Genomic DNA, 25043 nt, shown 5'->3' on the forward strand with positions numbered 1-25043 from the left:
TGGTTACTTCATAATCTTTGCTGAAAACTTGAATGCTGGCTTTACATATTTACAACAACAAGAGCAAACAAAGTTTGTAAAAGTTTTTCTTTATCACTTTCAGTTTATCAACTTAATTGCTTGAGGACAAGCAAAGGTTTAAGCTTGGGGGAGTTGATACATCTCCGTTGTATCTACTTTTCCAAACACTTTTGCCCTTGTTTTGGACTCTAACTTGCATGATTTGAATGAAACTAACCCGGACTGACGCTGTTTTCAGCGGAACTGCCATGGTGTTATTTTTGTGTAGAAATAAAAGTTCTCGGAATGACCTAAAACTCCATGGAAGTTATTTTTGGAATTAATAAAAAATACTGGCGAAAGAATGAAGGCCAGGGGGCCCACACCCTGTCCATGAGGGTGGGGGCGCCCCCCTAGGGCGCACCCCCTGCCTCGTGGGCCCCCTGGTGCTCCACCGACCTCAACTCCAACTCCATATATTCACGTCCGGGGAGAAAAAAATAGGAGAGAAGTATTCATCGCGTTTTACGATACGTAGCCGCCGCCAAGCCTTAAACTCTCTCGGGAGGGCTGATCTGGAGTCCGTTCGAGGCTCCGGAGAGGGGAATCCATCGCCATCGTCATCATCAACCATCCTCCATCACAAATTTCATGATGCTCACCGCCGTGTGTGAGTAATTCCATCGTAGTCTTGCTGGACAGTGATGGGTTGGATGAGATTTACCTTGTAATCGAGTTAGTTTTGTTAGGGTTTCATCCTAGTATCCACTATGTTATGAGATTGATGTTGCTATGACTTTGCTATGCTTAATGCTTGTCACTAGGGCCCAAGTGCCATGATTTCATATCTGAACCTATTATGTTTTCATGAATATATGTGAGTTCTTGATCCTATCTTGCAAGTCTATAGTCACCTATTATGTGTTATGATCCGTTAACCCCGAAGTGACAATAATCAGGATACTTACCGGTGATGACCATAGTTTGAGGAGTTCATTTATTCATGAAGTGTTAATGCTTTGGTCCGGTACTCTATTAAAAGGAGGCCTTAATATCCCTTAGTTTCCAATAGGACCCCTCTGCCACGGGAGGGTAGGACATAAGATGCCATGCAAGTTCTTTTCCATAAGCACGTATGACTATATTCGGAATACATGCCTACATTACATTGAAGAACTGGATCTAGTTCTGTGTTACCCTATGTTATAACTAATAGGAAAAATGCCCGTGCGTTGTAATGGGAGAAAATTTTACTTTCCTAGCATAGACTAAAATGCAAACCATTATTTAATTTATTATCCACGGCAATTATTCCCAAGATGAAAAAGAATTATGCTTTCAATTATAACATCTTTGCAAAATGATCACAGTTCAGTTTGTGGCTTCATAGTTTCATTCTCACCTCCATGCCACAATCAAATGAGAAGGAAAAACATTGTTACAGAATAGGCCCATCTTGGCCGACGTAGGGGAGAAATAGAAACGTATTACTTTTCGCTGCTCCACAATTGAATCGAAGAAAGAAAAAGTGTGGAGCAGCCTAGCTCGGCCCACGCGTTGGAGAAACATAAAAGGTGTGTGGTACATTGGTAGATTGATGACGGTTGAAACTATAATTGGACGGAAGAAATCTCCATTCCTTGAATATTAGTATAATAATTAGTATATATATATAAAGGATTAGGGCAACAAAGTGACCAGAATTTTACATCGGGGCAAAATTTCAATGACCTCATCGAGGCGATGACGGAGTTTGCAACATTAGTTCATGACCATGGATGGCACAGATCATGTTGCGTGCAGCCAACAACAACAATCAAACCATCAACAAAACCTAGGATGACCTCGATGAATATTGTTGTGAGTAATTGAAAGTTTTCTTACGGAGCACGATGATTATTTTTTGAATGGATGAACATTTTTTGTAACTTGCATTTTTTTAAGTAGGCACACATTTTTGGAATTGGTGAACATTTTTTCAAATTAATGAACATTTTTTGTTTGACTAACATTATTTTTTAATGTATGAAGACTTTGAATCAGCGAACATTTTTTGAATTGGTGAACTTTTTTGAAGTTCACGATCAGTTTTTATTTTTATGAACATTGTTTAAAAAGTTCATGAACATGTTTTGAATTTGCAGAATTTTTCTTAAATTCATAAACATTTTACTACTTCTGGAACATTTTTCAAAATTCACATTTTCTTAATTTAAAACTTTTCTGAAATCTTAAATTACTTAAAGAAGGAAAAAGGAAATAAGAAAATAGTGGCGTCCCTCCCTGCTCATGGGCCAGCCTAATAGGGCACATGGTTTCTAGTTTTTAATATTCACAGTTTCTTTTAAAATTTGGAACTTCCTGAAATCCTAAATTATTTTAAATAAGGATTAATAGAAAAGAAAATAAAAAGAAAAAATGAAATAAGAAAAAGGGTAGTCCCACCCCGCTAATGGGCCAGCTCAATAGGGCGCGCGGGAGAGGAGGATATAAAAGGTAATATTCCTCTATGTTTCCAAACAACATTGTGGCTAGGTGGATTGGTTGTTGCATTGCAGCTCAACATAAGTGGGAGGGGTTGGAGTCCGTGCTAAATCATTTTTTAATGTAAAACGGCGGCGGACGAAAAAACATAAAACGTAAAGTAAAATGGTGGCGGACGAAAAAAACATAAAACATACCAAAAACATCTGATGGACCAAAAATAGTGGAGAAACAATCCGTCCTTTAATATTAGGTAAAGATTACATGAGGAGTTGCATATTATCCATCACTGATCCGATGCATACGAGCTTTTCACATATTGATCTTTGCTAAGTTACTTTACCACTGCCACTGTTAGAATTACTACAAAACCGCTAATGTTACTTTTGCCACTGTCACCGTTACTTCCATACTAGTTTGGTACTAAATATTTTGCTGCAGACACTAAGTTATCCAGGTGTGGTTGAGTTGACAACTCAACTGCTAATACTTGAGAATATTCTTTGGCTTCCCTATTGTCGAATCAATAAATTTGGATCGAATACTCTACCCTTGAAAGCTGTTGCGATCCCCTATAGTTGTGGGTCATCATCCTCCCAGTACTGGCCGTCGTCGCCGCCGCGCCCCTTGCCCTACGCTACCGCCGCGCGCTGGCCCTGCCCTGCGCGGCCACCGCGACGCCGCCCCTCCCTGCACCGCCCCGCCGCCCCTGCCCTGCAATTTTTTTATTTTTTTGTCATATATATGTATTTTTTGTCAATTTATATGTATATGTGTATATATGTGTGTATGTGTATAAATGTGTGTATGTGTATTTTTTTGTCAATTGTTTTCTGTTCATAGATGTTTTGGTGATATTATTATACAATATGCAAATGTTTGTATGTTCATATGCAAAGAATATGTCATTTTGTATAGAATTTTTATGATTTATTTCTGTTGTAATTTTGTTCATAGAATTTTATTTTGTTCATTGAATTTTTATGGTTTTTTCTGTTGTAATTTTGTTCATAAAGTTCTAGGATGAAAAAAAGAAGAAGAAGAAAAAAGGAAGGAGGAGAAGTTTCGTTTAGTTTTAGGATTATTTTAGTTTATGTTTAGTTTAGGAAGAACGAAAAGAAAAAGGAGAAGAAGAGGAGAGGAAGAAGACGAGAAATAAATAAGAAGAGGAAAAAAGAGGAGAAGAAGAAATGAATAGAGGAGAAGAAGAAAAAATAGAAAATATTCTATCTTTTTTTCTTCTCCTCTATTCCTTTCTTCTTCTCATCTTTATTTTTTCTTTTTTTATTCTTTTTTTCTTCGATCTTCCTCTCTATTCCTTTCTTCTTTCTCCTTTTTTTCTTCTTCTTCCTCTTTTTTTATCGGGTATGTCGTTGATAATATACCACCTCCCCGATAACTTCGACATGAGGGGGGGGGGGGGGTCGATATACCCCCTCCCTGATAACTTCGACACGAGGAGGGGGAGGGGTCGAGGGGTTGAGGGTTCTAGGGTTCTAGGGTTCTAGGGTCAAGGGTTCGAGGGTTCGAGGGTCACCGAGGGACCGAGGGTTCGAGGGTCGAGGATCGCCGAGGGGTCGAGAGGTTGCCTAGTGTCAAAGTATTGAAGAAACCCATGGCTTCATCATTAGCCGGAAGTAGCCGGGGCATGATGGTACGAAGTTCTCCAAAGTTATTCTGGAATGGAGTCCCGGATAGGATAATCCGCCTTTTGGTTCAAATTCCAGCAAGGGCCTTCCAAATAATGATATTCGGAAGGCTCTTGCTGTACTTTGTACCAAAAAGCGCATTATCCTATCTCGGATTCCGTTCCATAATAAGTTTGGAGAGCTTCGTACCATCATGCGCCTGTTACTTTCGCCTAATGATGAAGACATGGTTTTGTTGAATCCTTTGACACTAGACCCTAGAAGCGCTACCTAGGCCACCCAAATTTGCCAAGTTAAAAAAGCATTGTCGTCGCGGCCACCCCGAACCCTTGAAGCGTTGCCGAGGCCACCCCAAACCCTAGAGAAGCGTCAAGACCACTAATTAATATAATTCCTTGTGATTAGCTATAGCTAGGTCTACATTTTCCACTAATATATCCATATGTCATGTTTTTATAATAATGTCATGTTGTAATATTTGCAGAAACTATGGAGCACGACCGAGACGAGGAAGCAGAACAGGTGTTGGGGGACATAATCGCAAACGGAGGTGATGTCATGTCGTATCTGAATGAAACCGATGGTCTGGAAGGAGAGAGTGAAGCAGGCTACGTTTATCGAACAACGAAGGAGGAAGGACATGATTATGATGGCTCCGGTGACCGAATGCCGGTGCAAGAAGGAGATCGTGATGACGGCTCCGGTGACCGAACATAGTCCGACCAGGTATATATATTAGTTAAGACTGTGCTGACTAGCTAATTGATGCATTAATTGTTTTGGTATGTACATATATTAACTCTTCTTTCTTCTTTTATATAGCCCTCCGGATCAAGCAATACTTCAGTAAAGAAACGAGGCCCGAAGAAAAAGTTGCATTGGGATGAAAGGTTCACGATCACAGAAATCACGCGCAATGGCCAACCGATTAAACCCCTCCGGACCAAGGAAGCATTTTCTGCTCAGTGCGGGGTTCTTGTCAGGGACATGATCCCGATCAGCATCGAGCTATGGAATGAGCCTAAGAAGGAAGATCTTCAAGTTTCTTTTGTCAAAGATAGACAGAAAGAAGATCTTTGGAAAGCGCTGAAGGTAAATTTCACCCTACCGGAAGAGGAGGATCCGGAGAATCCAGTTATAGAGCCATTGATCAAGTCCTGTGCTCTCAAGAAGATGGAAAATCTATTCAGGAGGTGGAAGAATGAGTTGAAAACAACGTATGACGACCAAGACAAGACTCCAGATTTCACTGGCCGATTTGAGAAGATAAGAGATCACTGGCCCGCATTTGTGTCTAACAAGACATCGGAAAGGAGTAAGAAGATGTCAGCGACTAACAAGATAAATGCTGCAAAGAAGGAGCATCACCATCTCACGGGGTCAGGCGGCTACCTCAAAGCCCGGCCGTTGTGGGACAAGGCTGGGCAGGACCTAATTGCTAAAGGGGTCGAACCAGAGACATTGCACTGGCCTGACTGTTGTAGGACTTGGTTCTTCGGGGCTGGTGGAACATTGGACCCTGAAACAGGGAAGTGCTGCTGGATGAACGAGCAACTTGCAACACCCGTCACGAAGCTTCGGACAACAATCAACGAAGTGCGGGAAGGGAAGTTCGTTCCCGATAGAGAGAACGACGAGCTCAAAAAGGCCCTCGGGAATCCTGAGCACCATGGACAAACACGAGGAACGCCAGGCTCCGTTCCGTGGAAGGCTGGGTTTCCCGACGTAGGCGGTTACAAAACACAAGAGAGGAAGAGGAAACTGGAGCAGAGCGAACTGCAAGATCTTAAGGCAAGGGTAATAAACCTAGAGGAACGAGATGTTGAGAACCAGCAGCTGTGAGATCCTGCCCAAGAAGCTACCCCGGAAGCTACCCCACCATCTCAGCGGAGAAGCAGTGTGGCTTTCACCGAGCTCGTTTAGCAGCCTGACTTGAAGGGTCCTACCTACCCCGTGGATTTTATCACGGATTCACACCAGTGCCACCTTATGACGCAATGGCTTCAGCTCAAAGTGAAGGCGGCTGTTGGTTGTGTGTTCCCTCCTTCACTCGGAGCAACTTTTCACTGCAGTCCGATTCCACAAGGCTATGCTGTTGTGATGGTGGACTAAATAACGGAGGGATGTGAGGAGCTCCATCTTGACCACCCTACAGGTGATGGGGAGACTCAGCTGGGACTTGCTATGCATACTCCGTGTCTATGGCGGAAGGATCACATCAAGCTTCTGAACTTCACGGATCCTGCTAGTCAGCTGGGCACTCTGCCTCCTCCACCTCCTCCTCCTCCTTCGGCGAATGATCAGCAGGGCACTCTGCCTCCTGCTCCGGTGCGTGAGGGCGGCAGTTCTCCACCTCCTTCTCCACCTGCTCCGGCGCGTCCGAGTAGCCCGCCTCCTCCTTCGCCGCCTCGTAAGCGACGGTGGAACACAGACGCCGCCGCTCCGGCTGCTCCAGTGCGTCGTAGCAGTCCGCCTCCGGCTGCTCCACGTCTTCAGCAACGAAAGAAGACAGCCGCAGCCACTCCGACTGCTCCGGCGTCTAGCAGTACAGCCAGAGGCGGGAGGCAATATAGATTCGGTCCATCGTCTCTCAAGCCTCTACATAAGTTACCATATGAGCTGACCGTCGAGGAAAACAAGTAGGTCGTTCAAGGCCAAGTGAACGACTTCTTTGAATCGGTAAAAGCTAAGAAACATCCACCTCCAGAGGAGAAGATAGATCCGGTGAAAGCGAAGCGCACTTTGGATGCCCTGCAGCGACCATCACCGCCTCCGCCGAAATCCAACTATGACCGCATCATTGAAAGTACATATAAGGAAGCGGAGCGGTTGGGAAGTACTTGAAGTGATCAAAGGCTAGCAGAACAAAGAAAAGGGAAACAAATTCCCCAGCTCGGCAAACAAGCGAAGCAATCGTGCCACCCGTTCAATGTGTCTAGCCATAATATCGTCGCCAATCTTCCGAGGCTGCTGGCCGGTACCAATCCTAGAGATTACATGACCGACAACGATGCAAATGTTTTTGAAACAATGGAGGTGGAGACATTAAGATTCCAGCACGGGAAGCCTCTTGTCAGACCTGGTACTTCCCTAACAACGATGATGCGAAGATTCCATGATTGGTACATGGACATGTGCAGGAAGACTGGGAAAATACTTTGTCGCTGAGAGTTAAAGAGGAGCACGACCTCATTGGAATTGATGTGTTGTTAGTTCCATATGAGGAGTTCTTCCAATTTTTCAATCAAAAGGCCATCGATAAAACAATCATCACTTGCTACTGTCTGTAAGTACTACTCTTCTGTAATTAATTAAGTCTCTATATATAGCTCAGCTCTTTCATTGCATGTATATATAATTATCCTCACTATATTATGCAGATTGAAGATCGCCAAATTGAAGAAAAGACAAGTAGGTGATATTGGGTTCATTAACATAAATCTCATGGATGAATGGAGTGTTAAACATTCTGCAAGAGAAACTGAGGCCAACTTGCTCGCATCGTTACTTCAAAATCAAAACAAAGCTACAATACTCTTTTCTTACGAATACAAGTGAGTGTTACTATCTTGTGCATATTCGGTTTCCCTTATTACTCGAGGTTATAGTAATGTAATTGATGAGTTATGCATGCGTGCGCAGCTTCCACTTTATTCTGCTAGAGATTAATCTTGAGCAGGCACTGGTAACCGTCATAGACTCCAAACAAAAAAATCCGGAGGAGTATGCGACCATGAATAAAATGCTCGAGAAGTAAGTTCAGTCGATCAGTATCGCACCATATCAGCAACTTTGTTCATTTCCTGATATCAAGTAATTGTTTTCTTTGTCTGGCAGGGTTTGGAAAAAGTTCACTGCACAAGCTCCGGGACTGCCGGCGCAGCTGCGATTTAACCACTCGAAAGTAAGTACTAGCTACTAGCTAGTTCCGCGCATCTCCCACTGATTCTAGCTCGTTTCATCAATACCATTTAGCATGCTTGCTTATCAGTTTGATTGACCTCTATTTCTTGTAAAGTGGTTGTGGCAGGAACGCGGGAATGATTTCTATGGATACTACATTTGCGAGTTCATCCACCAAACCACCTGTGAGCGGGGCTACTCTAAACAATAATATGAAGTGTGTAAGCAATAATATTCACAATTTTATTTTATTACCACCATTTGTGTTCAGTTTCATTCATATATATGTATTGACCCCCCTTCTTGAAATTAGACGTGGCAGATGCGGGATGAACTCCTACCACAAGATCGCATACAAGCAATCCAAGAGGAATTGGCGGATTCTTTCTTGACCACGTCATCGACAAACACGAGAATACCATGTGAAAGTTGAGTCCAGATGTTAGGGGATTTTGTAAGAGATCTTATATTGTATATATATATGTAGCCAGTAGCGGCTGATAGATATACAAAAACTTGTTGTTCAACCAATCTATCGGAGAAGGAGAGGTCGATCACTTCTCTCTGTGTATATGTTCATGACGATCTTTTGTACTTAATGGTTTGATTCATTTGCTTAGAGCATCTCCAACAGCCGCGCCAAACTAGCGCCGTGCCGCAAAAGTGGGCGTTTTAGCGCGCGCGCAACCGGCGTAGTTGCTCCAGCGGGCGCGCAAAAACAGCGCGTGCGGCATATGTAGTTCAGCGTGCTGGCCGAAACGCAATCGCGCGCCGCTTATTTGTTGCGCCCGCTCCTGCACATTGGACTCTCGCGCGCTTGCTCTCCCACTTCCAGCCCCATCCGGCCGCGCCGCCGCCTCCGCCCGCACCTCCCGGCGACCTTTCCGGTGCTTCCCCCGCCTATCCCCGTGCCGCCGCGCTTCCGCCCCCCCTCCTAGTCCTGCCGGCCCTCGCGCGCGCCCGTCGTCCGAGGAACAGCACCCGAGCGATCACTGCCGCGCCACGCCCGCAAGGTGTTCGACAAAACGCCTACAAGGTATGTATTGCTCAAACTTCCTGAATTTGGTGCATGTTTTTAATTTTAGTTTTTATAGTATAGTATTGAACATTGTAGATGAGTTCGTCGTATGATTCTTCTGAAGAAGAATTTGATATGGAAGAGGAGGAGGATCTTGCAATGATCATAGCTATGCATATCAATAAAAAACCAAAGCACAGTGGTTCGGTTATGGGTCGGCAAAAAATTTGGAGAGATAGGATTGATGCCCATAACAGATTGATGAGGCACTATTTTGTGGAGAATCCCACATACCCGGAGTCGTATTTTCATCACCGGTTTAGGATAAGCACCGACTTGTTCAGGCGCATTGCAGAGAAACTAGCCAGCCGTGACCGATTTTTTCAGCAAAGGAGGAATGCTGCCGGAGAGCTCGGGCATAGCACCTTTCAGAAGGTGACAGACGCTTTGCGTATGTTGGCATACGGTATCCCGGCTGATCTAGTTGATGATCACTTGGCTATGGGTGAGAGCCAAGCCATTATGTGTGTCAAGCGCTTTGCAGTGGGAATTGTGCAAGTGTTTGGCGAGGAGTATTTGAGATCTCCCAATGTTGAAGATGTCGCAAGGCTATTTGCGATGAACAAAGCTCGCGGCTTTCCTGGCATGCTTGGCTCAATAGATTGCATGCATTGGAGTTGGAAGAATTGTCCAAAGGCATGGCATGGGCAATTCCACGGCCAAAAAAAGGGTTCCACTATAATCCTTGAAGCGATGGCCGATCAGGAGACTTGGATTTGGCATGCATTCTTTGGAATGCCTGGATCTTTGAATGACATCAAAGTTGTCAACCGGTCACCACTGATGAATAAGATTGCAAATGGTGAGTTGCCACCGGTGCAGTTTGTAGCAAATGGTCGTACGTACAACTATGGCTATTATCTAGCGGATGGCATCTATCCAAAGTGGCAAACCTGTGTGAAGCCGTTGAAAAAGCCGGAAGGTAAGAAAAATCTTGATTTCCACAATGCTCAGGCAGCAGCTTGAAAAGATGTGGAGAGAGCATTTGGGATTTTGCAAGCCCAATTTGCTATTGTGAGAGGACCGGCTAGATTTTGGGATCAAAAAACGCTTTGGTACATCATGCACGCTTGTGTGATCATGCACAACATGATCATCGAGAATGAGTGTGGCCTAGTGATGTCTACTACACAACCTTCTTCTTGTAGACGTTGTTGGGCCTGCAAGTGCACATGTTTGTAGGACAGTAGCAAATTTCCCTCAAGTGGATGACCTAAGGTTTATCAATCCGTAGGAGGTGTAGGATGAAGATGGTCTCTCTCAAGCAACCCTGCAACCAAATAACAAAGAGTCTCTTGTGTCCCCAACACACCCAATACAATGGTAAATTGTATAGGTGCACTAGTTCGGCGAAGAGATGAAGATACAAGTGCAAAATAGATAGTAGACAAAGGTATTTGTAATCTGAAATCGTAAGAACAGCAAGGTAACAAGTGGTAAAAGTGAGCATAAACGGTATTGCAATGATAGGAAACAAGGCCTAGGGTTCATACTTTCGCTAGTGCAAGTTCTCTCAACAATAATAACATAGATAGATCATAAAACGAGCCCTCAACATGCAACAAAGAGTCACTCCAAAGCCACTAATAGTGGAGAACAAACGTAGAGATTATGGTAGGGTACGAAACCACCTCAAAGTTATCCTTTCTGTTCTATCTATTCAAAAGTTCGTACTAAAATAACATAAAGCTATTCTTTCCGCTCAATCCATCATAGAGTTCATACTAGAATAACACCTTAAGACACAAATCAACCAAAACCCTGATGTCACCTAGATACTCCATTGTCACCTCAAGTATCCATGGGCATGATTATACGATATGCGTCACACAATCTCAGATTCATCCAACCAACATAAAAGTACTTCAAAGAATGCCCCAAAGCTACTACCGGAGAATCAAGAACGTGTAAAAGATCGCATTTTTTGCACTTCGTTCAAATAAGAGTTGTACCCGTACGGAATTATCGTCTTTCATTCCCTATGCATAGGTTCCCAATGTCACGAAACCTGCAAGTTGATCACCAAAACATACATCAAGTGGCACATGATATCCCATTGTCACCACAGATAATCACGGCAAGACATACATCAAGTGTTCTCATAAAAGACTCAATCCGATAAGATAACTTCAAAGGGGAAACTCAATTCATCACAAGAGAGTAGAGGGGAGAAACATCATAAGATCCAACTACAATATCAAAGCTCGGGATACATCAAGATCGTGCCATAGAGGGAAAACGAGAGAGAACACGAGAGAGAGAGAGAGAGAGAGAGAGATCAAACACATAGCTACTGGTACATACCCTCAGCCCCGAGGGTGAACTACTCCCTCCTCGTCATGGATAGCACCGAGATGATTAAGATGGCCTCCGGTGATGGGATCCCCCTCCGGTAGGGTGCCGGAAAAGGGTCCCGATTGGTTTTTCGTGGCTCTGGAGGCTTTCGGCGGCGGAACTCCCGATCTATCTTCTATTCTGAAAGTTTTAGGGTACGTAGGTATATATGGGTGCAGGGGGTACGTCGGTGGAGCAATAGAGGGCCCACGAGGCAGGGGGGCGCGCCCAGGGGGGCGCCCTCCACTCTCGTGACTGCCTCTGGCACTTCTTGGAGTAGGGTCCAAGTCTCATGGATCACGTTCAGTGAGGAAATCACGTTCCCGAAGGTTTTATTCCATTTGATATTCTGTTTCTTCGAAATACTGAAATAGGCAAAAAACAACAATTCTGGGCTGGGCCTCCGGTTAATAGGTTAGTCCCAAAAATAATATAAAAGTGGAAAATAAAGCCCAATATAGTCCAAAACAGTAGACAAAGTAGCATGGAGTAATCAAAAATTATAGATACGTTGGAGACGTATCACCAAGATTTAGACTACTCAAAGGATGAGCTCTTGGGACATCCCGTGCGAGTGTGACGGAGGGCTGAAAGGGTAGCCCGTTTTGTTGCCTCCTATCATGCCATTCGGCGTCCCGCAACACACAATGAACTTCAGAAGGATCTGACTGAAGAGTGGTGGGCATGGCATGGACGACAAACAGCATGATTTCTGCATTCGACATTGTATTATTCATGAACTATTTGTTGTGTTTATTGCAGTATTTGTTGTACTGAACGATAAACTATTTGTTTGGGTTGTAATGATAACAAAATTGAACTATTTATTGTTGATTTATTTTGTTTGTTTGATCATTTTTGCTCCTCTTTTTGAAATATATATGTGGTTTATGCGTGCCGCGTGCGCTGTATTTTTGCGCGCTGCTGGAGCGGCGCGCGCGCGCTGCATTATAGCGCGGCTATTGGAGCCCGCGCTGGCGGACGCGCTAAACCAACCGAAGCGCGCGCGGCATACTAGTTTTTAGCGCGCGGCATGAAGCGCGGCTGTTGGAGATGCTCTTACGAGCTAGCTAGCGTGTCGAGTCCTCTCTATACGTATAGTACGTAGCATCGACCAAGCACGGAGATAAGAGAGGACACTTCTCTCTATTAGCTAGCTAACACAATATATGAAACCCATAAATTAACCCTACAAAACGCCCTAAACCCCCCAAACTCCCCCCCCCTTTCAGAAAAAAAAACAAAAAACCCAGCCCCTGAACTGCTGACGTGTGGAAGCCTTTTGGTCCCGGTTGGTGGCACCAACCGGGACAAAAGGCCCCCCTGCCTGGGCAAGCGGCAACGGCCACGTGGAGCCCCATCTGTCCCGATTCGTGGGCGAACCGGGACTATAGGTATAGGGCTTTAGTAATGACCCTTTAGTCCCGGTTCGGGAACCGGGACAAATGGCCCTCACGAACCGGGATGAATGGGGTTTTTCTACTAGTTTGAGATTGTGTGAGGGGGAGAGTGAGGTCGAGCGCGGGCTGGAGCGTGGATAAGGTGCCTGTAGTAGTAGCGCTTGTATGTAGAAAGCACTACTGCTACGTACAATAGCAGTAGCGCTTTCTACATACAAGCGCTACTACTATGCCTAGCCTGCCGGCAACGGTCTGGCAATTGTAGTAGTAGCGTGTTTTATGAACACAGCGCTACCGGTAAGTGCATAGTAGCAGCGCTCATCTTTAGCAAGCGCTACTAATAAGTAGTAGCAGCAGTTTCTTATAAAAAGCACTACTACTAAACTCATATGTATAGGCATTTTCCTAGTAGTGTATGCTTCCCGAAAGGGAAAAAAGGAAAATCACAACATGTGTCATGTTTCTGCAGGAAGCACAACTTTGCGTATGCGTGTATCACAATCTATGCTTCCCTGGAAAAATAAGGAAATGGGAGGGTATTTGGAAGGCTCAACCAAGCATTGATCACACTCATTCCTAAATCCCCAGAAGCATGTGCAGTGTTTGACTTCCGGCCTATATGCCTTGTGCATAGTATGCCCAAGATTGCATCCAAACTGTTGACCGCCAGGCTAAGGCCACTCATGGGAGAGCTAGTTCAGACAAATCAGTCCGCTTTCATCAAGGGCAGATGCTTACACGACAACTTCCTCTTGGTCCGGCAAATGACGCGTTCGATGCATAGGAGGAAAGCCAAGGGTGTGTTGCTCAAGCTTGACATATCTAAAGCCTTCGACTCCTTGGCATGGCCGTTTCTGTTTGAGGTGTTAAGGGCTAAGGGCTTCTCAGAGCATTGGATTTCTTGGATCGCGATCCTGATTACTACTGCCAGCTCGAGAGTTTTGGTGAACGGCTGCGCGGGTGACAAATTCATGCATGCAGAAGGGCTTCGGCAAGGGGACTCCATATCACCCTTGCTGTTTGTTATTGCCATGGACATTCTTACAGCAATCATCAGCAAGGCACATGAGGACAGAGTGTTTAGTATCATCAATGGATGTAGCCCTATGCAGCGCTTGTCCCTGTACGCGGATGATGTGGTTCTATTCATAAAGCCAACTTGGCCAGATCTCATGTTCGTCAAGGAAATTCTCATCATCTTCGGAGTGGCATCTGGGCTCAAAGTAAACTATGCCAAATCAGCGGCGATCATGATCAGAGCGGAGAGTGAGGATGAGGAGCTTGTCAAGTCTGCACTACCATGGAAGATTGGCACATTTCCGTGCAAATATCTAGGGCTCCAGCTCAGCATAAAACAGTTAAAAAGATCCGAGTGGCAGCCCATTGTTGATACAGCCCTACACATTTTGCCAGGATGGCAAAGGGGCATGGTGATGAGGCCTGGGAGGCTCATACTTGTCAACCAAGTTATGAGGGCGAGAGCTACACATCACCTCATGATTGTAGAGGCTCCGAAATGGGCCTTGGAAAGAGTGGACAAAGGGTGTAGGGCCTTCTTCTGGGCTGGGACAGAGGCGGTGAATGGGGGCAAATGTGTTGTCTCATGGACTAAGGTATGCAGGCCGAAACACATGGGAGGGCTTGGAGTCATTGACCTGTCTAAGCACGGCATCGCATGGAGATTGAGATGGGAATGGCAGCAAGGACTCAACTTGACCGCGGACAAAAAAGTTGACCAAGCATTTGGGACTAGTCAAATGGAAGGTTGGATCGGGAGGCAAAACCTTGTTCTGGAAAGACCGGTGGATACATGGTGCAACAATCAAAGAGATTGCTCCATTGGTGGCAGCAAAGGTGCGGACACAAGTAGCTAAACCGGAGGCTTGTGCGGGATGCGATGTACATGCATACATGGTGGACGATTTAGTAGGAAGCCTATGTACTGAGGGTCTTACCCAGTTCATCGGACTTTGGGAGATTCTCATGGAGGTCCAGCTGGATGATCAGGTGGAGGAATGTCCCATATGGGCTTGGAATGCAACGGGCGTATATACGGCGTGTCTTCGGCATATAAGATGTTGTGTGAGGGAGGAACTAAATTCCACTCCTTCGGGGCCATATGGAAGTGTTGGGCACCTCTTGCGTGCAGGATTTTCATGTGGCTCGCCATGCAATACAAACTGTGGACATCGGACAGGAGAACCAGGTACGGTTTGCAAGACCAAACATCTAACTGCTACTTGTGCGACCAAGAGGAGGACACGGTCGATCATATATTGCTGCAGTGTGTTTTCTCGCGGCAAGTTTGGTTCCGTTGCATCGACATGATGGGTTTGATGGCGGATCTCTGCCCATCTTACGACTCTAGTTTGGTGCAATGGTGGACGGATGGTAGAAAAAGGATAGATAAGCATTCCAGGAAAGGTTTCGACACTTTCGTGATGCTAATCTGTTGGACGCTATGGAAGTAAAGGAACGCGAGGGTTTTCGACACTGGGATGATCAAGAACGAGTGGTATACAGTGGACATGATCTTCGATGATCTTAGGACCTGGGCCTGGCAGGAGCGTTTGGAGGACAACCAATTGTAGACTAGTCGAGTAGACCTAGGGAGTGGTGTGGAGGGTTGGTTAGGGTCGACTTGTGACACCTAGCTAGCATATGTGTAATCTCTTGACATATTTTTTCCCCTTCTATAAAGCTAAGGTACGCCTTTCGAAAAAAGAGAAAAATAAGCAAAGCACATTCTCTGCTTCCAAAAAAAGTGAAGAACGCAATTGTACTTCTAACTTTTGTTTTTTCCTTCCGGTTTTTGGTTTCTTCCGGTTTTTTCCTGGTTTTCTTCCATTCGGTTGTTGGTTTTCTTTGGTTTTTCTTTTTCTTTTTGGGGGTTATTTCATGAAATTTTTTGTTGAAGCCTGTTAACATGGGATTCGCATATCACACCAACATGGGGAACGTGGTGGTGACAACATATGATGACTTTGATTTGTTGGCGCTTCTCGAGTATTCAATCTTGAGCTTGGAGCTGAAATTTCCAGGTCTTACCCTAGTTAGTTATACTTAGCAATGACGGTGTTTTTGCGCCGCACCTTTGTTAAGGCCTTTCTCGGACTTTATCTTTAATGGAAAACTTATGATTTGATATTTGCTGGTTTGATCCGCGAAGGCGTTGCTCTTAGAAAACCTTTCTCCTTGTCTTTATGATGTCAAGAGATGGTTGGGGGGTGGTCTTAGTTGTAGTTTGTTGATCGTTGTTTTGGTCGCGTTAGAGTTTTTCCATTCTTCTTGTTTTTCCTCCACCTAGCCATAGCTTAAGTCTTGTATGATTTTTTTCTTTGCCGGCGTGATTCTTTGTGTGTATTCGTGTTGGTCATGTACATCCTAGTCATCCAAAGACCGGGTATGTGATAATTTTTTTTGCATCTCATTAATGCTTCATTTTGAGTCAATGAAATCCCGCTTTAACTGGAAAATAGCTCAACATCATTCTAGGTGACATTGTTAACGTAGCCCCATGATTAAATCATAACTAATTTGCTCTTCCCATCCTAAAAAAACTCTTGACTCCTAATAATAACATGTGTGAAATCAACAGAAAGATCTCAAATCAACCTTGAATTTTTCTAGTATTTGTTTTGATTTTTTCTTCGACGCGGAAAGTTCGGTTCCACATCTAACATTTCCCAGTTTTCTTTTAGAAACACGGTGAAAACATAAACGCTCACATACTACCCCTGTGAGCACATTCAAGAGACTGAGCCGTCAAATCTTGAGAATGATAAGTCATCATAGACGCCCCGTAGTCCGCAGGAATATCGTCTCCCACCGAACGAACATTATCGGAAAAGCTAAAATAAATCCAGGAAAATTCAAGCCTAGTTACAAGTCCCGGACTTGAACCTTGATGCGCTGGCTCCATCACAAAGAACCTAACCATCTAAACTCCATCACGCCAATTATACAATGTGGTACATGTACCATATATGTCAGATAGCCAATAGACTCTGTTATGGTCTCCTCTTAACCTCCCAACTAATTCCTCATAGTCAGCAGGAATGTCGTCTCCGTAATTTGATCCACCATTCCCAAAAAATAAGTAAATAGTAATGATTTGATTTGAGTTTACAGATTCCAAATTTGTCTTTTTTGCCGAGAGTTGTCCAGATGTCCAAATGATCTGAAAATTGAAGCAGACCTCACGCATCAAATTATCTACCATGCAATTTTTTTTGATTTTTTTTTTGAATTTTTCTAGTATTTATTTTGAATTTTGTTCAACGCGGGTGCAGCCTAGGCTCAAAAATGGATATTCGTGATTTGATCCACTTTGCAGTTACCTTCCATCAATAGGACTTGCCATTGTTTTCTTCTTGTACAATGCACGACTAGCTTGTTTCTTCAGTCATGGGCACACAAAATAATGTGGCACCAAACTTCGCATAGTACCGTAAAACCAGACCTGCATAACACATGCGCATCAACTAGTTCATGACGTCAAGACCATGACGTCGTCTGTTGGTAGGCCGGCCTCTCCATGGGCGACCGCACAATCGATCTCTTCCTAGCTCGGCTGCTATAAATACCCAGCTGAATAAGCCATCTGCCGCAGTAAGGTGTTGACTAATCATGAGTTACCTACCTAGCCAGGTCCGGTCCCTTGCTAATCACCTGCGTACACGGCTTGACGAGATCTGTGGCCGGCCGGCTATGGTTAAGGTGTTGCCGGCGGTGCTTTGGTTACTTGCTGTGGTGCTTACACTTGGAGCATCAGCTTACGTTTGGAGCATCAGCTACTCCAGGCATATGAAGGTCTACGATTTCTACGTAAGTCTACTTCGCATGTTCACGTGCCATGCATGCATTTTCACTGATGTATATGTAGCATGTATGTCCACCATACCGTATTTTGATTACATAAATGAACTACTCCGCCTGTCTCATAATATTAGACGTTTCTTGACAAGTATTGAAAAACGTCTTACATTATAAAACGGAGGAGTACACAATAAGGGACATATACACATTTTGCAGGTCAAAGAGAACAACTACACGAGGATCTGCGAGCAGAAAAGCATGCTCACCGTGAACGGCCAGTTCCCCGGCCCGACCATCACCGCGCAAAAGGGGGAGGTCTTCATTGTCAACGGTCTACAACCAGGGCAATAAACCCATCACCATCCACTGGTAATTAATCATATAAATTTAATTAAATAGGCAATCCTCACAAATTAGTTTCTCTTAACATGTATATACTAAATATATGCCACGTCAACATATGGAAGCACATGTCACCTGAACATGGAAGCATGCAGGTGAAAATGTTCATCTCAATGCATGGGAAAAACTATCTATTCAACTAAGCTACTTTATATTCAGTAAATAAATTATAACCGTAATATAATCAACTATAATAAATCCTTTATTTTAAGTTACAACTCAACTAATCTAAATATTCTTGTTATATACAATCAAATCCTACTGAAATATACTGCAACCAATTTAAGCAGCAACACGTGAGGTATCATCTAGTTACATTCATCTACTTCCTCCGACCGGGTTTACGTCTCCTTTGTATTTTGTTCAAAATTTTGACTAGAGATTTAACTAGAAAAAAATAAAATTAAATATCACAACAATTTCATTAATGGGTTCGTATTTGAAAGAAGTTCCGAATGATATTATTTTTACTACATAAAATTTATATTTTACAAATTAAATTTATGGCCAAAGTATGACACGAAATACAAGGGGGGCTTGTAAAATCGCTGCAGCTTCGCATAGGTGCTCAAGCGAGTCAATCTGAGATGAACCAGCCCATTTGACGAGCGAGCCACCTGCTTTTGGGGAAGGTTTTGACCGGTTTGAGAACATTCTAAAACATTCTGAACCGTTTTTACTTTACTCGTTTTTTGGTTTTCCTTTTTTTCTTCCTTTTTTGTTTTTTTATTTCTTCAGAATTTCGAAAATTATTTATCCTCTAAAAAATGTTCCGAATTCTGAACATTTTTTCATGCTTTTAGTAGTTGTTCACACTTTTAAAAAATGTCACCATTTTAAGAAATGTTCTCAAATTTCAAAACATGTTCCTATTTTTCAAAAATTGTTTACTTAAAAAATGTTCATTTACTTAACAGCTTGTTCACTTTTCCAAAAATAGTTCAGAATTTCAGAAATTATTCACATTTCAATGAAAAATATCAAAAAATTGTCGGAATTTATAAATTATTTGCCTTTTCAGAGGAAAAACCCAAAAACTAAGTTTTTGTAGGCATGAGGGAGTTCACTGTGTTCATCTACACATTGACATGCATATGTAACAAATGGGTACGTTCAATGATTTGCAGGCATGGCATGGACCAACTACGAAACCCCTGGCAGGATGGCCCAGAGTTCATAACACAGTGTCCCATCAACCCCGGTGCTAACTTCACATACACCGTTATCCTATCGGAGGAGGAGGGCACACTTTGGTGGCATGCGCACACCGAGTTTGATCGTGCTAGTGTCCATGGCGCCATTATCATCCACCTCAAGCTCGGCACTGACTACTCCTTCAAGAAGCCGCACGAGGACATACCCATCATCCTCGGTGCGTACACATTCAATGTTACATTTTCTTGCAATCGTGTATATATATTTATGATACAGCAAAATATATGGCGCACGGGGTTCTGATACCTGGTCATGCAGGTGAGTGGTGGAAGGCCAACGTGAGTCATATTCTGTAAGACAAAACTCTTCGTCAACAGGTTCCCCCTCCCATCGCGTCCCTCCACTGATTTTTCATCTAGTCGGTTTTTCCTCACCATGCCATACGGACGGCATCTTTCAAGTACGTCAACTGGGAACCAAAAATCCATGGCCAGCAAATTTGCAACATGTATATGGCGAAAATATAGCAAACAGGCCCAAAAAGTGAAATTTGACATGGAACATGTAATGGTGTATTCAGTCAATAAAAAAAGTTAGGGTTAGCTGATGAAGCAACCGACACTTTTGCCTTCTAATCTAACCAGTTCCTCTCAAGTCTTGGAACCCTAAGGTTTGGGATTCCTATTCTTCTTTTGGAGAAGACCTAAACATAGGTCAAGAGCACAATTAAGATTTTTTAACCTATTTTTATCCATTTCCCCGCTCTTGCAGTCCAAATTCGAATCATATAAAGAAAATACACTTAATGCCTATAAAAGAAAATAGATAGGATAAAGAAAAGAAAAGAGAAGGAGCAAACAAATACTGTAGAAAAGAACAAAGCATAAAATGAAAAAAGAAAGCAAATAATGTACAAGATAAATGAAGAAGAAAAAAAAGGCACTACTCTTTCCCCTTGGGTTTCCTAGGGTCTACCTATCCTCCGACGGCGCCGCCGCCGGAGTCCACATAGATCTACCGTCGTTCTACCCTAAACTTAAGCGAGGGTAGGGCAAAAGGCACCCGTACTACTTCGAGACGAGGTTGCATGGGGGATCGTGAACACCTTGAAGGCGCGGGGGGGCTGAAGGAAGTGGATACGAAGATGCAGTCGGGAGAAGTGAGGCAGGAAGGAGGCGGATCAGGAAGTGGCCAGGCGGCAACGTCGGGTGGTGTTTCTTCGGCGGGGATGCCAGAGCGCGCGCAGGAAGATGTTCTGGAGGATAATGATGGGGAGGAGGGTTCACCGCGGCTCAGGGCCAACCATAGAAGATGCCTTTGATGGTATGAATCTGCACGATGAGGAGGTGGATGACCTGGATTTATCAGAGGAGGTGGATGATCTAATCAGGGATGTTCGGTGGCTGGCTCTGTTTAGGGTTCATACCATGAGACCCTTCAGCCATGCAGCTCTCCTAAATTCTATGAGGAACGCCTGGGCCTGTGCACAAGGCATAACCTTCAACATAAAGGGGCCAAACCTCTTCTTGGCTCAGGTTCATTGCTTGGGGGACTGGAAACGGGTTATGGATGGGGGGCCATGAAAATTTAGAAGAGATCCGGTGATTCTTGTGGAGTATGATGGATTCAAAACGTGCCTGAATATGCCCTAGACATGTATCCATTATGGGCGAGAGTTAAAGGGCTTCCGGATGGCTTAACGAGGAAGAAGGAGTTAGCGGAGAAGGTGGCAAAAAAAAGTTGGTAATCCACCGTTCACAGTCATTGTTAATGAGGGGAGAATAAACCCTTCGAGTCATCTACGAGTTAGAGTGTTTGTTAATGTCAATTAGCCGCTAGCAAGATTCGTCCCAATCATGCTCAAAGAAAGGAAGAAATACCCGGTCAGCTATGAGAAACTACCAGATTTTTGCTTCTTTTGCGGCTGCATGGGCCATGTGCTTGAGGAATGTGGAGACGGCACACATGATTTGGCCTCCTGTGAGTGGGGTGATTGGTTACATTGGTCGAACGAACCGGTGGGAGGAGGTTCAAGAGGAGGTAGAGGAGGTGGTGGTGGTAGAACAGGTGTAGGGAGAGGGAGTGGAACCTTTAATGGCCCTCCCCATGGAGGTACAAGTGGAGATGGGGGTAGAGGGGGCAGAGTTGGAGGAACATGAGCTATGGGGGGAGGCAGGGCTGGTGAGGAAAACCAAGGGTTAGCTGACATGGACATCTCAGTTGGCAATCATTTGGTCTTGGGAGAGGATGGAAGGGGTGCTCGTAAGAGGCTGGTAAGTCAGGACGGCACCATCACAGTAAGGGGTCAACCGTGCCCAATCTGGCCGAAGAGGTAACCAATACAGTACTTATGATCGAGAGTGGGGGAGAAACAGTGGAGCCTTTGGAATCGGGGTCGTCAAATTCCACACCGGGGAAACATCCTGTCGTAAAGAGAAGGAAGCAATGAGAAGGGGCAGATGGTGTTGATGATCTATTGTCAAATGAGGCGGCCTCCGACTCGGAGGACCGTCGGGCCCAATGAATCTCCTAAGTTGGAACTGCCGAACAGTTCGTGAGCTAGCAACTCTTTGTCAGTCGCATTCCCCCACTTTGGTTTTCTTATGTGAGACAAGGCAGATGGCGGACAAGATGAAAAGATGTCGAGGAAGGTTGGGGTTGAAGGGTTTTTGCGGCGTGGATAGTAATAGTATGAGTGGTGGTCTAGCCTTATGTTGGCATGAATCTTATGACGTTCAGATTTTGGACAAGAGTGATAGATATATCGACGCCTTGGTGCGAGTCCATACGGATGCTGAGCAGTGGAGAGTCACTTGCGTGTATGGAGAACCCGGAGTGGAAAATAGACCTTTAATGTGGTTGACGTTACAGAACTTGAGAAGTGTTAGTGATCTGCCATGGATAGTTGTCGGTGACTTTATTGAGGCTATGTGGAACTTTGAACACATGTCTACCACGTCGAGACCCGAAGCACAAATGGTGGCCTTTAGGGATGTTTTGGAGGTCTATGATTTGGTTGATCTAGGATTCATTGGAGTTCCATTCACATATGATAATAAACGGAGTGGTGCAAGTAATGTAAAAGTCCGGTTGGACAGAGCAGTGGCAACCAATACATGGAGGAATCTGTTTGCGTACTCTTCGGTTGTTCATATTCCTTCCCCTTGTTCGGATCATATAGCTATTCTGGTGAGAGGTTCAACTGACCCGGGTCCGACAGGGAAAAGCAGCAGAAGGTACGAGCTCTTTTGGGAACGAGATCCTACGCTGCCAGAGGTAGTAAGGGAGGCATGGGAGGCGGTAGGCGGTGCACAGAATCTGGCGCAGCTGCGGGATGCTCTATCTAAGACCATGAGCTCGTTGGGGGTTTGGAGCAGGAAATTTGGAAATATAAGGAGAGAGTTGGCAAAGTCTCGAACACAACTAGAAGAATTGATGCACATGAACGCTGATCGAGCGGAAATCAGGGTGATAACTGACAAAATTAATGAACTATTGTATCAGGAGGAAATGTTATGGCTACAACGTTCAAGAATTACATGGCTGAAGGAAGGTGATAGAAACACGAAGTACTTCCAGAGCAAGGCAGTTTGGAGAGCGAGGAAGAATAAAATTCGGGACCTCACTCATAGCATTGGGGTGGTGCATACAGATAGTGTGGTGATGGGGAAGATGGCAAATGAGTATTTTCAAAACATCTTCAAGGCCAACCATCTATAAATCCTTCGCCAATACTGGACCATGTGGAGGCAAAAGTGACAGCGGATGATAATGCGAGGCTGGTTGCTCCTTTCTCTGAAAAGGAGATTTCATATGCTCTTTTTCAGATTGGCCCTTTGAAGGCTCCGAGACCGGACGGTTTCCGACTCATTTTTTCCAGAGGAATTGGAGTACACTCAAGGACGATGTTATTGCTTCGTTCAAGGATTTTTTTTCAAACAAGCATTATGCCAGAAGGGGTAAATTCCACTTCTATTATTCTTATCCCTAACATTACTAATCCGTCGAAGTTGTTTGACTACAGGCCCATCAGCTTATGTAATGTTGTTTATAAGGTTATTTCCAAATATTTGGTTAACCAGTTGAGGCCCTTGATGGATGATCTCATTTCTCCGGAGAAAAGTGCATTTATCCCGGGAAGGATGATTGCAGATAATGCCTTGATAGCCTTTGAGTGTATTCACTGTATTAAGCAGGGAAAAGATCCCACAAAAAGCTTTTGTGCTTATAAGCTTGATCTTTCCAAAGCATATGATCGTGTGGATTGGGTCTACTTGAGGCAGGTGATGCAAAAGTTGAGTTTCTCTCATCGATGGGTTGATTGGGTTATGACGTGTGTCACATCGGTGAGATATTCAGTCAAGTTTAATGGAACCCTCTTGGATTCATTTGCACCGTCGTGTGTCCTTCGGCAAGGCGACCCACTTTCACCATTCTTATTCCTGTTTGTGGCGGATGGATTATCTACTATTCTGAAAACAAGGTGGCTATGGAGGATATCACACCGGTGAAAGTTTGTAGAAGAGCTCAGGGCATATCGCACCTTTTGTTTGCGGACGATACGTTGCTGTTTTTTGAGGCCTCGACAAACTAAGCTGAGTGTGTGCGGGCTGCTCTGGAGGAGTATGGTGCGGCCACTGGGCAGAAACTAAATTATGATAAATGCTCAATATTTTTTGGGAGTGCTTGCCCCTGATACAGTTCAGGCGCAGGTCCGGGATACCCTGCTGGTTACAAGTATGGCGTTTGATGAAAGATACCTTGGCCTTCCGACCCCGGCTGGCCGCATGTCCAACGGCAGGTTTCAGAACCTTCAAGCAAGCCTCACTAAACGATTGTTGCAATGGGGGGATGGCCTGTTGGCTCAACCAGGGACAGAGGTTTTGATTAAATCGGTGGCCCAATCCTTGCCAACATATATTATGGTTGTCTTTAAACTCCCCTTCTCGGGGTGTGATGATCTGACTAGAATGGTGAGGAATTTTTATTGGGGATATCTAGATGGGAAACGAAAGGTGCATTGGAGAGGGTGGGACCATCTTCTTCAGCCAAAGGATAGGGGAGGTGTGGGATTTCGAGACTTCCGGTTATTCAATCAAGCGTTGCTAGCTCGACAGGCATGGTGACTACTGTCCAACCCGGATAGCCTTTGTGCCCAGATTCTTAAACCAAAGTACTACCCGTATGGCAAGTTAGAGGATACCTCTTCACAGGTAATGCATCATCATCATGGCAAGCAATTAGTCATGGCCTGGACTTGTTAAAGAGAGGACCGATATGGAGAGTGGGGAACGGAAGGAATATTAGAGTTTGGAGGGACAATTGGATACCGAGGCCGTTCTCCTTCAATACGGTCTCGTTACAGGGACGATGCCGTATCCGTTTCGTTGCAGATTTGCTGAATGCAAATGGATCTTGGAAGGTGGAGACACTACAACAGTATTTTCTGCCGGCAGATGTGATTGAGATTTTGAAGATTCGAGCTTCGCCAAGGTTAGCCGAGGACGTGATTGCATGGGCACCGGGTAGACATGGAGTCTTCTCTGTCAAATCGGCGTACCACTTTGCATTTCAGGAAACGTTTGGGACAGAAACTGCCTCTTATAGTACGTCGTCTTCAGGAGGAAGGAGCTGCTGGAAACTTATATGGAACAGTGCAGTCCCTCCAACGATCCGGAACTTTGCTTGGCGTTTGGCGACGGACGCCCTTCCTACTTGGCAGAACACGAATAAGAGAGGGCTCGAGATTGTCAACGGATGTCCGGTGTGTGGCACGGAAATCGAGGATAATTTCCACCCTTTTCTGAGATGCCAACGGGG

This window comes from Triticum aestivum, chromosome 5B (genome assembly GCF_018294505.1).
Source record: "Triticum aestivum cultivar Chinese Spring chromosome 5B, IWGSC CS RefSeq v2.1, whole genome shotgun sequence".
Taxonomy (NCBI): domain Eukaryota; kingdom Viridiplantae; phylum Streptophyta; class Magnoliopsida; order Poales; family Poaceae; genus Triticum; species Triticum aestivum.